General features: G+C 57.6%; 2 protein-coding genes across 5 annotated transcripts in view; one reads left to right on the top strand and one right to left on the bottom strand.

The window, feature by feature from the left end:
- Window positions 1-11,905, bottom strand: part of FBXL6 (F-box and leucine rich repeat protein 6) — a 38,966-nt gene extending 27,061 nt beyond the window's left edge. Inside the window, exon 1 of the mRNA XM_044292790.1 lies at window positions 11,847-11,905. The gene's annotated coding sequence lies outside the window, so the exon portion shown is untranslated. The remainder of the gene's footprint in view (window positions 1-11,846) is intronic.
- A 10-nt stretch (window positions 11,906-11,915) lies between these two features.
- Window positions 11,916-22,846, top strand: part of SLC52A2 (solute carrier family 52 member 2) — a 48,256-nt gene continuing 37,325 nt past the window's right edge. Inside the window, exon 1 of one of the 4 annotated variants that reach the window (XM_044292791.1) lies at window positions 11,916-11,998. The gene's annotated coding sequence lies outside the window, so the exon portion shown is untranslated. The remainder of the gene's footprint in view (window positions 11,999-22,846) is intronic. The other 3 variants (XM_044292794.1, XM_044292793.1, XM_044292796.1) reach the window with 3 other exon arrangements.

Here is a 22,846-nt window from a genome sequence, read left to right as displayed (position 1 = left end):
CCCCTGTGGAGAGGAGACGAGAGGCGAGGACACCTGCCCCCTACAGGTCACAGGCTGCAGGGCAGCCCCATCACTGCAGGGCATCAGGTGCCCCCTGTGGAGAGGAGACGAGAGGTGAGGACACCTGCCCCCTACAGGACACAGGCTGCAGGGCAGCTCCATCACTGCAGGGCATCAGGTGCCCCCTGTGGAGAGGAGACGAGAGGCGAGGACACCTGCCCCCTACAGGTCACAGGCTGCAGGGCAGCCCCATCACTGCAGGGCATCAGGTGCCAACTGTGGAGAGGAGACGAGAGGTGAGGACACCTGCCCCCTACAGGTCACAAGCCGCAGGGCAGCCCCATCACTGCAGGGCATCAGGTGCCAACTGTGGAGAGGAGACGAGAGGTGAGGACACCTGCCCCCTACAGGTCACAGGCTGCAGGGCAGCCCCATCACTGCAGGGCATCAGGTGCCCCCTGTGGAGAGGAGAGGACACCTGCCCCCTACAGGACACAGGCTGCAGGGCAGCTCCATCACTGCAGGGCATCAGGTGCCCCCTGTGGAGAGGAGACGAGAGGTGAGGACACCTGCCCCCTACAGGTCACAGGCTGCAGGGCAGCCCCATCACTGCAGGGCATCAGGTGCCAACTGTGGAGAGGAGACGAGAGGTGAGGACACCTGCCCCCTACAGGTCACAAGCCGCAGGGCAGCCCCATCACTGCAGGGTCATCAGGTGCCCCCTGTGGAGAGGAGACGAGAGGTGAGGACACCTGCCCCTACAGGTCACAAGCCGCAGGGCAGCCCCATCACTGAAGGCATCAGGTGCCAACTGTGGAGAGGAGACGAGAGGTGAGGACACAGGCTGCAGGGCAGCTCCATCACTGCAGGACATCAGGTGCCCCCTGTGGAGAGGAGACGAGAGGACACCTGCCCCCTACAGGTCACAGGCTGCAGGGCAGCTCCATCACTGCAGGGCATCAGGTGCCCCCTGTGGAGAGGAGACGAGAGGTGAGGACACCTGCCCCCTACAGGTCACAGGCCGCAGGGTAGCTCCATCACTGCAGGGCATCAGGTGCCCCCTGTGGAGAGGAGACGAGAGGTGAGGACACCTGCCCCCTACAGGACACAGGCTGCAGGGCAGCTCCATCACTGCAGGGACATCAGGTGCCCCCTGTGGAGAGGAGACGAGAGGTGAGGACACCTGCCCCCTACAGGTCACAGACTGCAGGGCAGCTCCATCACTGCAGGGCATCAGGTGCCCCCTGTGGAGAGGAGACGAGAGGACACCTGCCCCCTACAGGTCACAGGCTGCAGGGCAGCTCCATCACTGCAGGGCATCAGGTGCCCCCTGTGGAGAGGAGACGAGAGGTGAGGACACCTGCCCCCTACAGGTCACAGGCCGCAGGGTAGCTCCATCACTGCAGGGCATCAGGTGCCCCCTGTGGAGAGGAGACGAGAGGTGAGGACACCTGCCCCCTACAGGTCACAGGCTGCAGGGCAGCTCCATCACTGCAGGGCATCAGGTGCCCCCTGTTGGAGAGGAGACGAGAGGTGAGGACACCTGCCCCCTACAGGTCACAGGCTGCAGGGCAGCTCCATCACTGCAGGGCATCAGGTGCCCCCTGTGGAGAGGAGACGAGAGGTGAGGACACCTGCCCCCTACAGGTCACAGACTGCAGGGCAGCTCCATCACTGCAGGGCATCAGGTGCCCCCTGTGGAGAGGAGACGAGAGGACACCTGCCCCCTACAGGTCACAGGCTGCAGGGCAGCTCCATCACTGCAGGGCATCAGGTGCCCCCTGTGGAGACGAGAGGTGAGGACACCTGCCCCCTACAGGTCACAGGCCGCAGGGCAGCTCCATCACTGCAGGGCATCAGGTGCCCCCTGTGGAGAGGAGACGAGAGGTGAGGACACCTGCCCCCTACAGGTCACAGGCTGCAGGGCAGCTCCATCACTGCAGGCATCAGGTGCCCCCTGTGGAGAGGAGACGAGAGGTGAGGACACCTGCCCCCTACAGGTCACAGGCTGCAGGGCAGCTCCATCACTGCAGGGCATCAGGTGCCCCCTGTGGAGAGGAGACGAGAGGTGAGGCACCTGCCCCCTACAGGTCACAGGCTGCAGGGCAGCTCCATCACTGCAGGGCATCAGGTGCCCCCTGTGGAGGAGACGAGAGGTGAGGACACCTGCCCCCTACAGGTCACAGGCTGCAGGGCAGCCTCCATCACTGCAGGGCATCAGGTGCCCCCTGTGGAGAGGAGACGAGAGGTGAGGACACCTGCCCCCTACAGGTCACAGGCTGCAGGGCAGCTCCATCACTGCAGGGCATCAGGTGCCCCCTGTGGAGAGGAGACGAGAGGTGAGGACACCTGCCCCCTACAGGTCACAGGCTGCAGGGCAGCTCCATCACTGCAGGGCATCAGGTGCCCCCTGTGGAGAGGAGACGAGAGGAGAGGACACCTGCCCCCTACAGGTCACAGGCTGCAGGGCAGCTCCATCACTGCAGGGTATCAGGTGCCCCCTGTGGAGAGGAGACGAGAGGTGAGGACACCTGCCCCCTACAGGTCACAGGCTGCAGGGCAGCTCCATCACTGCAGGGCATCAGGTGCCCCCTGTGGAGAGGAGACGAGAGGACACCTGCCCCCTACAGGTCACAGGCTGCAGGGCAGCTCCATCACTGCAGGGTATCAGGTGCCCCTGTGGAGAGGAGACGAGAGGCGAGGACACCTGCCCCTACAGGACACAGGCTGCAGGGCAGCTCCATCACTGCAGGGTATCAGGTGCCAACTGTGGAGGAGAGGAGACGAGAGGTGAGGACACCTGCCCCCTACAGGTCACAGGCTGCAGGGCAGCTCCATCACTGCAGGGTATCAGGTGCCCCCTGTGGAGAGGAGACGAGAGGCGAGGACACCTGCCCCCTACAGGACACAGGCTGCAGGGCAGCTCCATCACTGCAGGGCATCAGGTGCCCCCTGTGGAGAGAAGACGAGAGGAGAGGACACCTGCCCCCTACAGGACACAGGCTGCAGGGCAGCTCCATCACTGCAGGGCATCAGGTGCCCCCTGTGGAGAGGAGACGAGAGGTGAGGACACCTGCCCCCTACAGGTCACAGACTGCAGGGCAGCTCCATCACTGCAGGGCATCAGGTGCCCCCTGTGGAGAGGAGACGAGAGGCGAGGACACCTGCCCCCTACAGGTCACAGACTGCAGGGCAGCTCCATCACTGCAGGACATCAGGTGCCCCCTGTGGAGAGGAGACGAGAGGTGAGGACACCTGCCCCCTACAGGTCACAGGCTGCAGGGCAGCTCCATCACTGCAGGGCATCAGGTGCCCCCTGTGGAGAGGAGACGAGAGGTGAGGACACCTGCCCCCTACAGGTCACAAGCCGCAGGGCAGCTCCATCACTGCAGGGTATCAGGTGCCCTCACCTCTCGTCTCCTCTCCACAGGGGGCACCCGATGCCCTGCAGTGATGGAGCTGCCCTGCAGCCTGTGACCTGTAGGGGGCAGGTGTCCTCTCCTCTCGTCTCCTCTCCACAGGGGGCACCTGATGCCCTGCAGTGATGGAGCTGCCCTGCAGCCTGTGTCCTGTAGGGGGCAGGTGTCCTCACCTCTCGTCTCCTCTCCACAGGGGGCACCTGATGCCCTGCAGTGATGGAGCTGCCCTGCAGCCTGTGTCCTGTAGGGGGCAGGTGTCCTCTCCTCTCGTCTCCTCTCCACAGATGGCACCTGATGTCCTGCAGTGATGGAGCTGCCCTGCGGCCTGTGACCTGTAGGGGGCAGGTGTCCTCACCTCTCGTCTCCTCTCCACAGGGGGCACCTGATGCCCTGCAGTGATGGAGCTGCCCTGCAGCCTGTGTCCTGTAGGGGGCAGGTGTCCTCACCTCTCGTCTCCTCTCCACAGGGGGCACCTGATGCCCTGCAGTGATGGAGCTGCCCTGCAGCCTGTGACCTGTAGGGGGCAGGTGTCCTCTCCTCTCGTCTCCTCTCCACAGATGGCACCTGATGTCCTGCAGTGATGGAGCTGCCCTGCAGCCTGTGTCCTGTAGGGGGCAGGTGTCCTCACCTCTCGTCTCCTCTCCACAGGGGCACCTGATACCCTGCAGTGATGGAGCTGCCCTGCAGCCTGTGTCCTGTAGGGGGCAGGTGTCCTCACCTCTCGTCTCCTCTCCACAGGGGGCACCCGATGCCCTGCAGTGATGGAGCTGCCCTGCAGCCTGTGTCCTGTAGGGGGCAGGTGTCCTCACCTCTCGTCTCCTCTCCACAGGGGGCACCTGATGCCCTGCAGTGATGGAGCTGCCCTGCGGCTTGTGACCTGTAGGGGGCAGGTGTCCTCACCTCTCGTCTCCTCTCCACAGGGGGCACCTGATGTCCTGCAGTGATGGAGCTGCCCTGCAGCCTGTGACCTGTAGGGGGCAGGTGTCCTCTCGTCTCCTCTCCACAGGGGGCACCTGATGCCCTGCAGTGATGGGGCTGCCCTGCAGCCTGTGTCCTGTAGGGGGCAGGTGTCCTCGCCTCTCGTCTCCTCTCCACAGGGGGCACCTGATGCCCTGCAGTGATGGAGCTGCCCTGCAGTCTGTGACCTGTAGGGGGCAGGTGTCCTCGCCTCTCGTCTCCTCTCCACAGGGGGCACCTGATGCCCTGCAGTGATGGAGCTGCCCTGCAGCCTGTGACCTGTAGGGGGCAGGTGTCCTCACCTCTCGTCTCCTCTCCACAGGGGGCACCTGATGCCCTGCAGTGATGGAGCTGCCCTGCAGCCTGTGTCCTGTAGGGGGCAGGTGTCCTCACCTCTCGTCTCCTCTCCACAGATGGCACCTGATGCCCTGCAGTGATGGAGCTGCCCTGCAGCCTGTGACCTGTAGGGGGCAGGTGTCCTCACCTCTCGTCTCCTCTCCACAGGGGGCACCTGATACCCTGCAGTGATGGAGCTGCCCTGCAGTGATGGAGCTGCCCTGCAGTCTGTGTCCTGTAGGGGGCAGGTGCCCTCACCTCTCCTCTCCTCCACAGATGGCACCTGATGCCCTGCAGTGATGGAGCTGCCCGGCAGCCTGTGACCTGTAGGGGGCAGGTGTCCTCACCTCTCGTCTCCTCTCCACAGGGGGCACCTGATACCCTGCAGTGATGGAGCTGCCCTGCGGCCTGTGACCTGTAGGGGGCAGGTGTCCTCTCGTCTCCTTTCCACAGGGGGCACCTGATGCCCTGCAGTGATGGAGCTGCCCTGCGGCCTGTGACCTGTAGGGGGCAGGTGTCCTCTCGTCTCCTCTCCACAGGGGGCACCTGATGCCCTGCAGTGATGGAGCTGCCCTGCAGCCTGTGACCTGTAGGGGGCAGGTGTCCTCACCTCTCGTCTCCTCTCCACAGGGGGCACCTGATGCCCTGCAGTGATGGAGCTGCCCTGCAGCCTGTGACCTGTAGGGGGCAGGTGTCCTCACCTCTCGTCTCCTCTCCACAGGGGGCACCTGATACCCTGCAGTGATGGAGCTGCCCTGCAGTCTGTGACCTGTAGGGGGCAGGTGTCCTCACCTCTCGTCTCCTCTCCACAGTTGGCACCTGATACCCTGCAGTGATGGGGCTGCCCTGCAGCCTGTGACCTGTAGGGGGCAGGTGTCCTCTTCTCTCGTCTCCTCTCCACAGTTGGCACCTGATACCCTGCAGTGATGGGGCTGCCCTGCAGTCTGTGACCTGTAGGGGGCAGGTGTCCTCACCTCTCGTCTCCTCTCCACAGTTGGCACCTGATACCCTGCAGTGATGGAGCTGCCCTGCGGCCTGTGACCTGTAGGGGGCAGGTGTCCTCTCGTCTCCTCTCCACAGGGGGCACCTGATGTCCTGCAGTGATGGAGCTGCCCTGCAGCCTGTGACCTGTAGGGGGCAGGTGTCCTCACCTCTCGTCTCCTCTCCACAGGGGGCACCTGATACCCTGCAGTGATGGGGCTGCCCTGCAGCCTGTGACCTGTAGGGGGCAGGTGTCCTCACCTCTCGTCTCCTCTCCACAGTTGGCACCTGATGCCCTGCAGTGATGGAGCTGCCCTGCAGCCTGTGACCTGTAGGGGGCAGGTGTCCTCACCTCTCGTCTCCTCTCCACAGGGGGCACCTGATGCCCTGCAGTGATGGAGCTGCCCTGCAGCCTGTGACCTGTAGGGGGCAGGTGTCCTCTCGTCTCCTCTCCACAGGGGGCACCTGATACCCTGCAGTGATGGAGCTGCCCTGCAGCCTGTGACCTGTAGGGGGCAGGTGTCCTCACCTCTCGTCTCCTCTCCACAGGGGGCACCTGATACCCTGCAGTGATGGAGCTGCCCTGCAGTCTGTGTCCTGTAGGGGGCAGGTGTCCTCACCTCTCGTCTCCTCTCCACAGTTGGCACCTGATGCCCTGCAGTGATGGAGCTGCCCTGCAGTCTGTGTCCTGTAGGGGGCAGGTGTCCTCACCTCTCGTCTCGTCTCCTCTCCACAGGGGGCACCTGATGCCCTGCAGTGATGGAGCTGCCCTGCGGCCTGTGACCTGTAGGGGGCAGGTGTCCTCACCTCTCGTCTCCACAGGGGGCACCTGATGCCCTGCAGTGATGGAGCTGCCCTGCAGCCTGTGACCTGTAGGGGGCAGGTGTCCTCTCGTCTCCTCTCCACAGGGGGCACCTGATGCCCTGCAGTGATGGAGCTGCCCTGCAGCCTGTGACCTGTAGGGGGCAGGTGTCCTCACCTCTCCTCTCCTCCACAGATGGCACCTGATGCCCTGCAGTGATGGAGCTGCCCTGCGGCTTGTGACCTGTAGGGGGCAGGTGTCCTCGCCTCTCGTCTCCTCTCCACAGGGGGCACCTGATGCCCTGCAGTGATGGAGCTGCCCTGCAGCCTGTGACCTGTAGGGGGCAGGTGTCCTCACCTCTCGTCTCCTCTCCACAGGGGGCACCTGATGCCCTGCAGTGATGGAGCTGCCCTGCAGCCTGTGACCTGTAGGGGGCAGGTGTCCTCACCTCTCGTCTCCTCTCCACAGGGGGCACCTGATGCCCTGCAGTGATGGAGCTGCCCTGCAGCCTGTGTCCTGTAGGGGGCAGGTGTCCTCACCTCTCGTCTCCTCTCCACAGGGGGCACCTGATGCCCTGCAGTGATGGAGCTGCCCTGCAGCCTGTGACCTGTAGGGGGCAGGTGTCCTCACCTCTCGTCTCCTCTCCACAGGGGGCACCTGATGCCCTGCAGTGATGGGGCTGCCCTGCAGCCTGTGACCTGTAGGGGGCAGGTGTCCTCACCTCTCGTCTCCTCTCCACAGGGGGCACCTGATGCCCTGCAGTGATGGAGCTGCCCGGCAGCCTGTGACCTGTAGGGGGCAGGTGTCCTCACCTCTCGTCTCCACAGGGGGCACCTGATACCCTGCAGTGATGGAGCTGCCCTGCAGCCTGTGACCTGTAGGGGGCAGGTGTCCTCTCGTCTCCTCTCCACAGGGGGCACCTGATGCCCTGCAGTGACGGAGCTGCCCTGCAGGGTATCAGGTGCCCCCTGTGGAGAGGAGACGAGAGGTGAGGACACCTGCCCCCTACAGGTCACAGGCCGCAGGGCAGCTCCATCACTGCAGGGCATCGGGTGCCCCCTGTGGAGAGGAGACGAGAGGTGAGGACACCTGCCCCCTACAGGTCACCGGCCGCAGGGCAGCTCTATCACTGCAGGGTATCAGGTGCCCCCTGTGGAGAGGAGACGAGAGGAGAGGACACCTGCCCCCTACAGGTCACAGGCTGCAGGGCAGCTCCATCACTGCAGGGCATCAGGTGCCCCCTGTGGAGAGGAGACGAGAGGTGAGGACACCTGCCCCCTACAGGACACAGGCTGCAGGGCAGCTCCATCACTGCAGGGCATCAGGTGCCCCCTGTGGAGAGGAGAGGACACCTGCCCCCTACAGGTCACAGGCTGCAGGGCAGCTCCATCACTGCAGGGCATCAGGTGCCCCCTGTGGAGAGGAGACGAGAGGAGAGGACACCTGCCCCCTACAGGTCACAGGCTGCAGGGCAGCTCCATCACTGCAGGGCATCAGGTGCCCCCTGTGGAGAGGAGACGAGAGGTGAGGACACCTGCCCCCTACAGGTCACAGGCCGCAGGGCAGCTCCATCACTGCAGGGCATCAGGTGCCCCCTGTGGAGAGGAGACGAGAGGTGAGGACACCTGCCCCCTACAGGACACAGGCTGCAGGGCAGCTCCATCACTGCAGGGTATCAGGTGCCCCCTGTGGAGAGGAGACGAGAGGTGAGGACACCTGCCCCCTACAGGTCACAGACTGCAGGGCAGCTCCATCACTGCAGGGCATCAGGTGCCCCCTGTGGAGAGGAGAGGACACCTGCCCCCTACAGGTCACAGGCTGCAGGGCAGCTCCATCACTGCAGGGCATCAGGTGCCCCCTGTGGAGAGGAGACGAGAGGAGAGGACACCTGCCCCCTACAGGTCATAGGCTGCAGGGCAGCTCCATCACTGCAGGGCATCAGGTGCCCCCTGTGGAGAGGAGACGAGAGGTGAGGACACCTGCCCCCTACAGGTCATAGGCTGCAGGGCAGCTTCATCACTGCAGGGCATCGGGTGCCCCCTGTGGAGAGGAGACGAGAGGTGAGGACACCTGCCCCCTACAGGTCACAGGCTGCAGGGCAGCTCCATCACTGCAGGGCATCAGGTGCCCCCTGTGGAGAGGAGACGAGAGGAGAGGACACCTGCCCCCTACAGGTCACAGGCCGCAGGGCAGCTCCATCACTGCAGGCATCAGGTGCCCCCTGTGGAGAGGAGACGAGAGGTGAGGACACCTGCCCCCTACAGGTCACAGGCCGCAGGGCAGCTCCATCACTGCAGGGCATCAGGTGCCCCCTGTGGAGAGGAGACGAGAGGAGAGGACACCTGCCCCCTACAGGACACAGGCTGCAGGGCAGCTCCATCACTGCAGGGCATCAGGTGCCCCCTGTGGAGAGGAGACGAGAGGAGAGGACACCTGCCCCCTACAGGACACAGGCCGCAGGGCAGCTCCATCACTGCAGGGCATCAGGTGCCCCCTGTGGAGAGGAGACGAGAGGAGAGGACACCTGCCCCCTACAGGACACAGGCTGCAGGGCAGCTCCATCACTGCAGGGCATCAGGTGCCCCCTGTGGAGAGGAGACGAGAGGAGAGGACACCTGCCCCCTACAGGACACAAGCCGCAGGGCAGCTCCATCACTGCAGGGTATCAGGTGCCCCCTGTGGAGAGGAGACGAGAGGTGAGGACACCTGCCCCCTACAGGTCACAGGCTGCAGGGCAGCTCCATCACTGCAGGGTATCAGGTGCCCCCTGTGGAGAGGAGACGAGAGGTGAGGACACCTGCCCCCTACAGGTCACAGGCTGCAGGGCAGCTCCATCACTGCAGGGTATCAGGTGCCCCCTGTGGAGAGGAGACGAGAGGTGAGGACACCTGCCCCCTACAGGACACAGGCTGCAGGGCAGCTCCATCACTGCAGGGCATCAGGTGCCAACTGTGGAGAAGAGACGAGAGGTGAGGACACCTGCCCCCTACAGGTCACAGGCTGCAGGGCAGCTCCATCACTGCAGGGCATCAGGTGCCCCCTGTGGAGAGGAGACGAGAGGTGAGGACACCTGCCCCCTACAGGACACAGGCTGCAGGGCAGCTCCATCACTGCAGGGTATCAGGTGCCCCCTGTGGAGAGGAGACGAGAGGTGAGGACACCTGCCCCCTACAGGACACAGGCTGCAGGGCAGCTCCATCACTGCAGGGCATCAGGTGCCCCCTGTGGAGAGGAGACGAGAGGACACCTGCCCCCTACAGGTCACAGGCTGCAGGGCAGCTCCATCACTGCAGGGCATCAGGTGCCCCCTGTGGAGAGGAGAGGAGACGAGAGGACACCTGCCCCCTACAGGTCACAGGCTGCAGGGCAGCTCCATCACTGCAGGGCATCAGGTGCCCCCTGTGGATAGGAGACGAGAGGTGAGGACACCTGCCCCCTACAGGTCACAGGCTGCAGGGCAGCTCCATCACTGCAGGGTATCAGGTGCCCCCTGTGGAGAGGAGACGAGAGGTGAGGACACCTGCCCCCTACAGGTCACAGGCTGCAGGGCAGCTCCATCACTGCAGGGTATCAGGTGCCCCCTGTGGAGAGGAGACGAGAGGTGAGGACACCTGCCCCCTACAGGTCACAGGCTGCAGGGCAGCTCCATCACTGCAGGGCATCAGGTGCCCCCTGTGGAGAGGAGACGAGAGGTGAGGACACCTGCCCCCTACAGGTCACAAGCCGCAGGGCAGCTCCATCACTGCAGGGTATCAGGTGCCATCTGTGGAGAGGAGACGAGAGGTGAGGACACCTGCCCCCTACAGGTCACAGGCTGCAGGGCATCTCCATCACTGCAGGGCATCAGGTGCCCCCTGTGGAGAGGAGACGAGAGGAGAGGACACCTGCCCCCTACAGGTCACAGGCTGCAGGGCAGCTCCATCACTGCAGGGCATCAGGTGCCCCCTGTGGAGAGGAGACGAGAGGTGAGGACACCTGCCCCCTACAGGTCACAGGCTGCAGGGCAGCTCCATCACTGCAGGGCATCAGGTGCCCCCTATGGAGAGGAGACGAGAGGTGAGGACACCTGCCCCCTACAGGTCACAAGCCGCAGGGCAGCTCCATCACTGCAGGGTATCAGGTGCCATCTGTGGAGAGGAGACGAGAGGTGAGGACACCTGCCCCCTACAGGTCACAGGCTGCAGGGCATCTCCATCACTGCAGGGCATCAGGTGCCCCCTGTGGAGAGGAGACGAGAGGAGAGGACACCTGCCCCCTACAGGTCACAGGCTGCAGGGCAGCTCCATCACTGCAGGGCATCAGGTGCCCCCTGTGGAGAGGAGACGAGAGGTGAGGACACCTGCCCCCTACAGGTCACAGGCTGCAGGGCAGCTCCATCACTGCAGGGTATCAGGTGCCCCCTGTGGAGAGGAGACGAGAGGTGAGGACACCTGCCCCCTACAGGACACAGGCTGCAGGGCAGCTCCATCACTGCAGGGCATCAGGTGCCCCCTGTGGAGAGGAGACGAGAGGCGAGGACACCTGCCCCCTACAGGACACAGGCTGCAGGGCAGCTCCATCACTGCAGGACATCAGGTGCCCCCTGTGGAGAGGAGACGAGAGGTGAGGACACCTGCCCCCTACAGGTCACAGGCCGCAGGGCAGCTCCATCACTGCAGGGCATCAGGTGCCCCCTGTGGAGAGGAGACGAGAGAAGAGGACACCTGCCCCCTACAGGTCACAGACTGCAGGGCAGCTCCATCACTGCAGGGCATCAGGTGCCCCCTGTGGAGAGGAGACGAGAGGAGAGGACACCTGCCCCCTACAGGTCACAGGCTGCAGGGCAGCTCCATCACTGCAGGGCATCAGGTGCCCCCTGTGGAGAGGAGACGAGAGGTGAGGACACCTGCCCCCTACAGGTCACAGGCCGCAGGGCAGCCCCATCACTGCAGGGCATCAGGTGCCCCCTGTGGAGAGGAGACGAGAGGTGAGGACACCTGCCCCCTACAGGACACAGGCTGCAGGGCAGCTCCATCACTGCAGGACATCAGGTGCCCCCTGTGGAGAGGAGAGGACACCTGCCCCCTACAGGACACAGGCTGCAGGGCAGCTCCATCACTTCATCTGTGGAGGAGGAGACAGGTAAGGACATGACATCCTCTGTGCTGCTGTGAGGAGGTGATAGGTCAGGCCCTCAGTGTGGGCGGGGTCATAGGTCGCCGCTGATTCGAGGACTGAGTCTGAACCCAAACAAAGAGCGCAGCTCCGTCCGGGGGGTGTGCGGGGGTGTGCGGGGGTGTGCGGGGGTGTGCGGGCTCCGCGGCTCCCGTCCTCTCACTGCCGCACTCCTGAGTCCAGGCTGAGACACTTACCTCAGAGACGCCGCCTCACTGCTGCTGGGAGACTGCACAGTGGAAGGGGCGGAGCCAACCAATCAGCAGCCGGGCTATTGTCACGTGATACCGGAAGCACGTGCGGACCGCTGGACCCCGCAGCTGAGACAGAGCGCGGCGCGCGGACTGGGGTGAGATCACGTGACTGCAGCCGATACAGGCGGCCTGTGTGTATACAGCGAGGGGGCACACCCAGGGCCGTCTTTACCAAGGGGCAAAAGGGGCAGCTGCCTCTTGAGCCCTGCTAGCTACTGCCCCGGGTGTCAGGCTGTCGGCTACACAGGCATCATGATCGTACTGTGCTAATGATCTTAATTCTAGGACCTTAATGAGTTTTGCTCTAGGACCTTAATGACATCATTACCATGTGACCAGTAACCTAGCAATTACTGGTCACATGGCTATGAGGTCATCACAGGTCCTACAGAAGTTAACTGTGGAGCTTTTTTGTGTGAAGATTACATCAGAAAAAGGTGACAGGGGCTGTTATGTTAATATACTGTAAACTACTGTATAGTGGGGTGCTGTATACTGTGTGGTGGGCTGTATACTGTGTGGTGGGCTGTATACTGTGTGGTGGGCTGTATACTGTGGGGGGGGGGAGTGCTATACTGCTGTATAGTGATGAGCGAACTTCTGTTTTAAGTTCGGCGTCTAAAGTTCAAGTTCAGGTTATCGAAGTATCCCGTTATGGATTCTAAGGCTGGGTTCACACCTGAGCGTTTTACAGCGCGTACGATCGTGCTGTAAAACGCCCGACGCCCCAAGAAGTACATGAGCTTCTTTGGGGCGTCTTGTCGCGCGTTCCCGCTGAAGTCTATGTACGGGAACGCGCGACAAGACGTTCCGTTATGGTCCATAGTAGCGAAATCCATAACGGGATTCTCCGCTAACCCGAACTTTAGACGCCGAACTTAAAACACAAGTTCGCTCATCACTACTGCTGTACTGTATAGTGTGGGGGGCTGTATCGTGCATAGTTTGGGGTGCTGTATACAGTGAGGTGCTGTATACTGTGGGTTGCTATACTGTTCTCCTATATACTGTGGGGTACTGTATAGTGTGGGGTGCTATACTGTATAGTGTGGGGTGCTATACTGCATACTGTGGGGTGCTGTATACTATAGGGTGCTATACTGCATACTGTGGGGTGCTGGGGTGCACTGTAACGCTAGGGTGAGCCGAGCCCTGGTCTCCTCCCTGCAGAGCGGTGCCCACTTCCAGCCTGAGCCCAGCTGCCCAGAGCACTGATCCTGAGCCGCTGGAGTCTTCAGAACTGGAAGTATTTACAGTCATTCACTGGACTCTACCAGATGTGTGGATTTTTTGTGTGTGTTGTGGTGGAGGCCGTGATTGCCTGCTAAGGTGTGGGAAGGCAGGATCCAGGGGGCCAAGTAAATTTATGCGCACCGCACACGGGTATCAGTACAGAGGGCGCACCGCACACGGGTATCAGTACAGAGGGCGCACCGCACACGGGTATCAGTACAGAGGGCGCACCGCACACGGGTATCAGTACAGAGGGCGCACCGCACACGGGTATCAGTACAGAGGGCGCACCGCACACGGGTATCAGTACAGAGGGCGCACCGCACACGGGTATCAGTACAGAGGGCGCACCGCACACGGGTACTGTGTACACCCCTGTAGTGCGCCCTGTGTACACCCCTGTAGTGCGCCCTGTGTACACCCCTGTAGTGCACCCTTTATTAGGGTGTTTCATTTTTACAAGGATGTGATTTTCATCTGACTTTGCTCGCGCCCCGAGTCTCAGTAAAGTAAATGATATATCTGCCAGATTTAGAGAATATTGGATAATATTTTGGGGTTGCACACACCGATCACTCCTGTACCGAGGAGGTCGGTCTGATAACGACTCCAGGATCGGAGGGGCCGGTGGACGGCAGCGGCCATGTCTGCACTGACTGCTGAATATTCTTCGACCGGAAGTGAAAGGAACGAGGCCGCGCATCTCGTCAGCCTCATGTGTGTTCGCCTTTTGTAAGTGGACGGGCTTCACAGGACGGATATGCTTCGGCTCCTGAGCCCTGACCCAGATGCAGACGTCTAACAGAGTGCTCTCCCAGTCTCTCGGAGACCCCTCTGGGATCTGCTCTCCCGGTCTCTCGGAGACCCCTCTGGGATCTGCTCTCCCAGTCTCTCGGAGACCCCTCTGGGATCTGCTCTCCCAGTCTCTCGGAGACCCCTCTGGGATCTGCTCTCCCGGTCTCTCGGAGACCCCTCTGGGATCTGCTCTCCCGGTCTCTCGGAGACCCCGAAGAAGTACAGGTGCTTCTTTGGGGGGTCTTGTTGCATGTTCCCGTACATAGACTTCAGCGGGAACGCGCTTGTCTCTGTATGCGCGATTGCAAACGCCCGTACAATCGCGCCTACAGAGCGTACGCTCAGGTCTGAACCCAGCGTAAGACGCGGTGTGAGCGCCGGGGGCCGGTGATGCCGCAGAACGAGGATCTGCTCTGATAAAGAAGTCAGGGACAAACAGCAAAAACAAGTTGTGTTGAGGGTCGAACGTCACAGAAAAGTAGTCACCGAGCTAACGAAAGAAGGGGCTGCATCGGTCAAAGGTGATTAACCCTTTCTGGACCCTGCCATATTTCACCTTCCTGCCCAGGCCATTTTTAGCTTGTTTTCTCGTCTCATTTTAAGTGCTGATAACTTTAAAACGCTTTGACTTCTCCCGGCCGTTCTGAGACTGTTTTCTCGTCACATATTGTACTTCATGACACTGGTAAAATGGAGTCAAAAAATGTCATTTTTATTTATAAAAGTACACCAAATTTACCAAAAATCTTGAAAAATTAATACATAGTAATACCTCCAAAAATACTTATTACTTTACATTTCCCATATTTCTACGTCATGTTTGGATCATTTTGAAAATTACATTTTATTTTTTAAGGGGACGTTAGAAGTTTATAAGCAAATCTTCAAATTTTTAAGAACATTTCCAAACCCCAATTTTTTCAGGACCAGTTCAGTCATGAAGTCACTGTCTGGGGCTCACATATTAGAAACGACACCCCTCAAGCTATTCAAAACAGATTTTACAAACGCCCCGCGAGAATTTAAATGAAAATGGGTATGAAATTTCAAAATTTCAAATTTTTTTTTTGGGCAGATTTTAAATTTGAATCTATATTTTCTGCAACACATCAAGAGTTAACAGCCCAAAAAACCCTCAATCTATTACCCTGAATCTGGAGTTTACAGAAACACCCCATATGGGCGCACAGCGAGCTTCAGAGTGGAAGGAGCGCCACATGGCGTTAGGAGAGCGGATTTAGCTGGAATGGTAATTGGGAGCCATGTCGCATGTGAAGACATTTCAAGATTTGTAGTGAGAACATTGTCCTCAAAGGTGATTCATGGAATTGGCTGTGAAAATGAAAAATTTAAAAAATGTTGTCCAGAAAAAGTTGCTTTACACCCACATTTTTCACTTTCACAAGGGGTAACAGGAGAAAATGCACCCCACAATTTTGTTCCTCATTTCCCCCTGAATACACCAATATCCAATATGTGCTCAGAAAATGATGTATGGGCGCCTGGCAGGGTTCAAAAGGGAAGTAGCGCCATAGGTCACCTCCTATCGCCACCCTCATCCTGTCCCTGACTTCCTAACCGCATGATCGAACCCAGATGGTAGGAGGGCTCATGTACCGAAACCTGGGCCCTACTGACCCTATCAGTCTCTACTATATGGATGTTAGGAATAAGAGATGGCCGATTCATCCACGACACAGATAAATTGGAGCCTCCCACAGGCCTAGTAACAAGAAAAAGACAGCAAGCAACATCAGAACGGCAGGCAAGTGTCCTGTGGCCAGATGACCACAGACAACAGAACAAGATCACTTAACGGAAGCCACAGCTTGCTGTCTTGTAGTTCCCCCTCCGGGGAACCCCAGGGACCCCCTTCCGGAGGTACAACAAACAGGACATGTCTAGCAACCATGTGGGATCACCCACACCATAGACAAACCACACATGGAACAAACAACTAGACAAACATCAACCCATAAGTGCAGCACCAGACATAACAATGGGGAAGGGTAGACATAGGCAAGGACCTTGATGTCCCACAAGGTGGCCCTCAAGGACAGGGCAGCTGGAAATGCCCAGAAAGGAGCATTGCATCCAGCCCCAATAAAGGCTGAAGTGAATCTGACCTCCGACTCTCAACGCCAAGAGGTCACACCCAGCTCCACCTAGCACATGCCTTAACCCCGTGCTCACCAGAATGGAAAGGGAGACAGTCCTAAAGGGGAAATGCACACGTAAGCAATACAACACGTTGCCGCTGGCAACCAGCACGCGCGGCTAAAAGTTTCATGGCAAACTACCACCAAGCAATGACAATGGCGTTAGGAGAGAAATTTCTGAGGTCCCCAGAAATGAAAACCCCCAATAAGTGACCCCTTTTCGGAAAGAGCACCCCCGTACGAACATTAGGGTACTTTTCAGCAAACGGGTGTCTCACAGAAGGCAGAAATACTAGAGAGGATTTCAAAGCACACTTTTGTAAAAATGAAAAATTACTAGCAGACCCCAATTTTTCACTTTCACAAGAGGTTAAAGATGAGAATGCACCCCAGTATATGTTCCCCATTTTCTCCCCTTTTTTTTAAACACCCCATATGTGCTCGTAGCCGGCTGGATTGGGGCACAGCGGGCTCTAGAGGCAAAGTGCAAAAATAGTTTTTTGCGGGCCTGAATAAACAAACATGGATTTTAGGTGCCATGTTGCATTAAAAAAAATTTCCTGAGGTCCCCAGAAATTAAAAAACCCAGATAAGTGACCCCATTTTGGAAAGTGTACCCCCGTATGAACATTTTAAGGGGTGGAAAGGGCACGGTTGTCTCAGATAAAAGTATGTAGTGGTTGTTGGAAAGTGGATAGACAAGCGAGGTGGACTAAATCGGAGCTATAAAGTGGAGTTAAATGAATGCTCCATGGATGAGCGGTAGAGTCTGAGGCCCTCCTGAGGTTTCGCGGTGGTAAATGGTGTCTTTCCTTATCCCCCTTTTGTGACCCACTCTGCATCTTTTTTGGGTCCTTCCCTTTCTTGCTGTCTGGGGGGCTTGTCCTGGAAAATGTTGCCCTGGTACAACACGGGCACCATGACTCCCTGAAGTACTGGGACCCTCCCCGGTCTGGATTAGGACTTGATAACCACCTCTTGGAACTGCAGGAAGGTTCCCGTGTGGCCTGCAGACTGAAATAGCGCGAACGCATTGCACATTGCCGCCTGTACGAGGTGCACGGGCAGCTTTTAGTACCACACTTTTGTTTTTCGTGTGACACTGTAGGGCTTCAGAACTTGATCTGAAAGATCCACCCCTCCCATGTGCCTGTTGTAGTCCAGGATACAAACTGGTTTGGGGACGATGGTGGTAGTGGTGCCTCGTACAGGGGCAGGGGAGCTGGCATTAGTGTGAATGGTGGTCAGTACAAGGACGTCCCTCTTGCACACGAACCTGTGCACCCCGTGGCCGTGCTTTTTGCAATTTGCACGAACACCAACTGTGGGGCAGCAGCAGCGGATCGTGGACCCATTCACTTTAATGGGTCTGTGATCCGCCCGTTTCGCAAAAAGATAGGACATGTTCTATATTTTTTCGGAACGGAAGTACGGGACGAAACCCCACGAAAGCACTTCGTAATGCTTCTGTAGGATTGGGTTCCACACCCTTCTGCATCTACCGATTCCGGACCCATTCAAGTGCAAATGCTGTCCGCAATACGGCCACAGAGCGCACATGTTCGTGTTAAAGAGGCCTTAACCGCCAGCATGGTGCTTTCACCCATTCTCAGTGGTTGCCCTACCAGGGAGCCCCCTCTGTGCCGCATACCGCAGTACCCCTGGCAGTTAGGGACATGAATAGGGGTATGATGGTTATCCACATAGAGTGGTGACCCCGATCCAGCAGTGTGTCCCACACAATCTTCCCACTAACCCCCTAGGACGGGGGGGGGGCATTCTGGGGGTTCTATCCGGGAATCTTTCCCTTCGTAAACGTGGAACTTGTGGCTGCACCCGGAGCTACTCTCACAGAGTTTGTATATCTTTATGCCATGCCTCGCCCTCGGCAGGTACTGGCGGAATCTAATCCCCCCCCTTTGAAAAGTAATAGGGGCTCATCTACACTGACATTTTTATCGGGTGTCCACCTCAGCAAACCTGGTGTTAGTGGTCGAGGACGGGCCTGACCTTGAACAGTCGGGTCATTTTGGGGTGGGCGCTGTGCATTGTCGTTGTAGTGTAGGAATTTCCAAATTGATTCCGGTTCGTGGTCTGACGGTAGAAAATGTCCGAACTCCAATACTGCCCAATGGTGGGTTTTTACAACGCCCGTCTGGCGCACGAGTCCCCAAAATGTCATCACCTCTGCTGCACTTACTGGGGTCCAGCATATGGCGACGTGGGGTTCTGGGAAATAAATGGCCGGGCGTATAAATTGGTTTGGGTCGCCATCAAGTGTATAAAGTCTTCTGAGAAAAGGATTTAGAAAATATCTATTTCTGTGAATCGCCTGCAGTCAGTTTGGATTCCAGAGTTTCCCACAAACCTCAGGAATTTGGGGCTGATAATCTTCAGGGGGTGGGGTCCATGTGGGGTCACTCTGGGGGCTACCTACCGGATGATGATGAGGGGGAGAGGAAAGTGGCCGCCTCTTCTCCCTCACTGGCAGACTCCGGGGGGGGGGTGTTGTGCTTCACACCTGAAGGGGCTTGTAATAAATTTGTAATTAAATTTAGAAGAAAAGTTATAAAAAATGTGCTTGCAAAAACTGTAGTCTAAAAATTCCCTACAGTGAACACTGGCTAAAAATGTCATGTATATAACGGTGAGCGTTCAGTGCATTTATCTAACATCCCGAAGGTCTCTGGGGGCTTTTGAGTAGATTGATTGATATATATAATTAGAACTCTATATTTATATAAAGCCCTGACTACTTTTTTCTTAACAAAAAAATATAAAATTTGCCCAAAAATCTGCAGGTGCTGATCGGGCAGGTACGCACTGAACAGCACTTGGCGGTCACCGCTCGCACCCACAAAAAGTGGTGCAGAGCTGGAAAATGGTGAAAAATAAAATAGACCCCAAAAAAGTGCACAGACCAAATGGCGTCCGTAAAAAAAAGGGCAGCGGGAAGGGACAGGGACGGAGGGTGGTTTAGGGATCTGGAACAGCTGCAAATGGGAAAAAAAATTCTGTGCAGCTATTCCAGAAGTTCTTCTTTCTTCTTTTCAGCAGGAAAGGGGTTAAATCGCTGTGGTGTGCACCACAAGTCCCAGCAAGCACAGAGAAGCACAGAACCGTCACCGGCTAGCATGGCTGCCTGCAGGGACGTTCTGCCTCTCCCTGTGCAGCTGTAGCGCTGTTCCAGCCAATAGCAGCGCTGGAGTCCCTGCCTGACCTCGGAGGTGACCGCTGCTGACCAGTCCCTGCCTGACCTCGGAGGTGACCGCTGCTGACCAGTCCCCCTGACCTCGGAGGTGACCGCTGCTGACCAGTTCCCCCTGACCTCGGAGGTGACCGCTGCTGACCAGTCCCTGCCTGACCTCGGAGGTGACCGCTGCTGACCAGTCCCCCTGACCTCGGAGGTGACCGCTGCTGACCAGTCCCTGCCTGACCTCGGAGGTGACCGCTGCTGACCAGTCCCTGCCTGACCTCGGAGGTGACCGCTGCTGACCAGTCCCTGCCTGACCTCGGAGGTGACCGCTGCTGACCAGTTCCCCCTGACCTCGGAGGTGACCGCTGCTGACCAGTCCCCCTGACCTCGGAGGTGACCGCTGCTGACCAGTTCAGCACCTGCCACCTCCCCCTGACCTCACCCCGCCGCCTCTGACGGCTTCCTGCGCTGCCATGTGTCTGCCTGGCATGGTGCCGCGACTCCACCCCCCGATCCTTCCCCAGAGCCTCGCGCACCTTGCAGTGTACAAGTCGTTAAGGGGTTAATATAACACAGGTTTGCCTATCATACTACCCATTAATCTTAGGGCACTTTCACACTTGCGGAAGGACGGATCCGACAGGCTCTTCACCCTGTTGGATCCGTCCTTCCACTGTTTCACCGTGCCGCCGCTCCGTCCTCATTGACTATAATGGGGGCGGCTCTCCGGCGCAGTACGGCGGTGCACAGCGAAAGGCCGCCGGACTAAAAGTCCTGCATGTCCGACTTTTTAGTCCGGCGGCCTCTGACCGCCAACTGCCGTAGTGCACCGGCGCGCCGTCCCCGTCCCCATTATAGTCAATGGGGACGGAGCGGCAGTCCAGCGGCACGGCGAAACAGCGGAAGGACGGATCCAACGTGGTGAACAGCCTGTCGGATAAGGTCCTGCCGCCAGTGTGAAAGTGGCCTTAGTGTCCAGATTTAATATTATTTTAAGTTTGTGATTTTCTAGTTTTCCCAATAAAAGTAATTAAGTAATTAGTACTTTTACGAAACTGATCAAAGTCTGCAAAAAATATATACACCCTACCCTGTATACACCTCTCATATACACCCCTGTATACACCTCTCATATACACCCCTGTATACACCTCTCATATACACCCCTGTATACACCTCTCATATACACCCCTGTATACACCTCTCATATACACCCTGTATACACCTCTCATATACACCCCTGTATACACCTCTCATATACACCCCTGTATACACCTCTCATATACACCCCTGTATACACCTCTCATATACACCCCTGTATACACCTCTCATATACACCCCTGTATACACCTCTCATATACACCCCTGTATACACCTCTCATATACACCCCTGTATACACCTCTCATATACACCCCTGTACACACCTCTCATATACACCCCTGTACACACCTCTCATATACACCCCTGTATACACCTCTCATATACACCCCTGTATACACCTCTCATATACACCCCTGTATACACCTCTCATATACACCCCTGCAGTATACCCTGTATACCCCTGCAGTATACCCTGTATACACCTCTCATGTACACCCCTGCAGTATACCCTGTATACACCTCTCATGTACACCCCTGCAGTATACCCTGTATACACCTCTCATATACACCCCTGCAGTATACCCTGTATACACCTCTCATATACACCCCTGCAGTGCACCCTGTATACCCCTGCAGTATACCCTGTATACACCTCTCATATACACCCCTGCAGTGCACCCTGTATACACCTCTCATATACACCCCTGCAGTGCACCCTGTATACACCTCTCATATACACCCCTGCAGTGCACCCTGTATACACCTCTCATATACACCCCTGCAGTGCACCCTGTATACCCCTGCAGTATACCCTGTATACACCTCTCATGTACACCCCTGCAGTGCACCCTGTATACACATCTCATATACACCCCTGCAGTATACCCTGTATACACCTCTCATATACACCCCTGCAGTGCACCCTGTATACACCTCTCATATACACCCCTGCAGTGCACCCTGTATACACCTCTCATATACACCCCTGCAGTGTACCCTGTATACACCTCTCATATACACCCCTGCAGTGCGCCCTGTATACACCTCTCATATACACCCCTGTATACACCTCTCATATACACCCCTGTATACACCTCTCATATACACCCCTGTATATACCTCTCATATACACCCCTGCAGTGCACCCTGTATACACCTCTCATATACACCCCTGCAGTGCACCCTGTATACACCTCTCATATACACCCCTGCAGTGCACCCTGTATACACCTCTCATATACACCCCTGCAGTGCACCCTGTATACACCTCTCATATACACCCCTGCAGTGCACCCTGTATACACCTCTCATATACACCCCTGCAGTGCACCCTGTATACCCCTGCAGTATACCCTGTATACACCTCTCATGTACACCCCTGCAGTGCACCCTGTATACACCTCTCATATACACCCCTGCAGTGCACCCTGTATACACCTCTCATATACACCCCTGCAGTATACCCTGTATACACCCCTGCAGTATACCCTGTACACCCCTGCAGTATACCCTGTATACACCCCTGCAGTATACCCTGTATACACCTCTCATATACACCCCTGCAGTATACCCTGTATACACCTCTCATATACACCCCTGCAGTGCACCCTGTATACACCTCTCATGTACACCCCTGCAGTGCGCCCTGTATACACCTCTCATATACACCCCTGTAGTGCACCCTGTATACACCTCTCATATACACCCCTGCAGTATACCCTGTATACCCCTGCAGTATACCCTGTATACACCTCTCATATACACCCCTGCAGTGCACCCTGTATACACCTCTCATATACACCCCTGTATACACCCCTGCAGTTCACCCTGTATACACCTCTCATATACACCCCTGCAGTGCACCCTGTATACACCTCTCATATACACCCCTGCAGTGTGCCCTGTATACACCTCTCATATACACCCCTGCAGTTCACCCTGTATACACCTCTCATATACACCCCTGTAGTGCGCCCTGTATACACCTCTCATATACACCCCTGCAGTGCACCCTGTATACACCTCTCATATACACCCCTGCAGTGTGCCCTGTATACACCTCTCATATACACCCCTGTAGTGTGCCCTGTATACACCTCTCATATACACCCCTGTAGTGTGCCCTGTATACACCTCTCATATACACCCCTGTAGTGTGCCCTGTATACACCTCTCATATACACCCCTGTAGTGCGCCCTGTATACACCTCTCATATACACCCCTGCAGTGCGCCCTGTATACACCTCTCATATACACCCCTGCAGTATACCCTGTATACACCTCTCATATACACCCCTGCAGTATACCCTGTATACCCCTGCAGTATACCCTGTATACCCCTGCAGTATACCCTGTATACACCTCTCATATACACCCCTGCAGTGCACCCTGTATACACCTCTCATATACACCCCTGCAGTATACCCTGTATACACCTCTCATATACACCCCTGCAGT

Source organism: Bufo gargarizans, chromosome 5 (genome assembly GCF_014858855.1).
Source record: "Bufo gargarizans isolate SCDJY-AF-19 chromosome 5, ASM1485885v1, whole genome shotgun sequence".
Lineage (NCBI taxonomy): Eukaryota > Metazoa > Chordata > Amphibia > Anura > Bufonidae > Bufo > Bufo gargarizans.
This window is presented reverse-complemented; position numbering and strand designations above follow the sequence as displayed.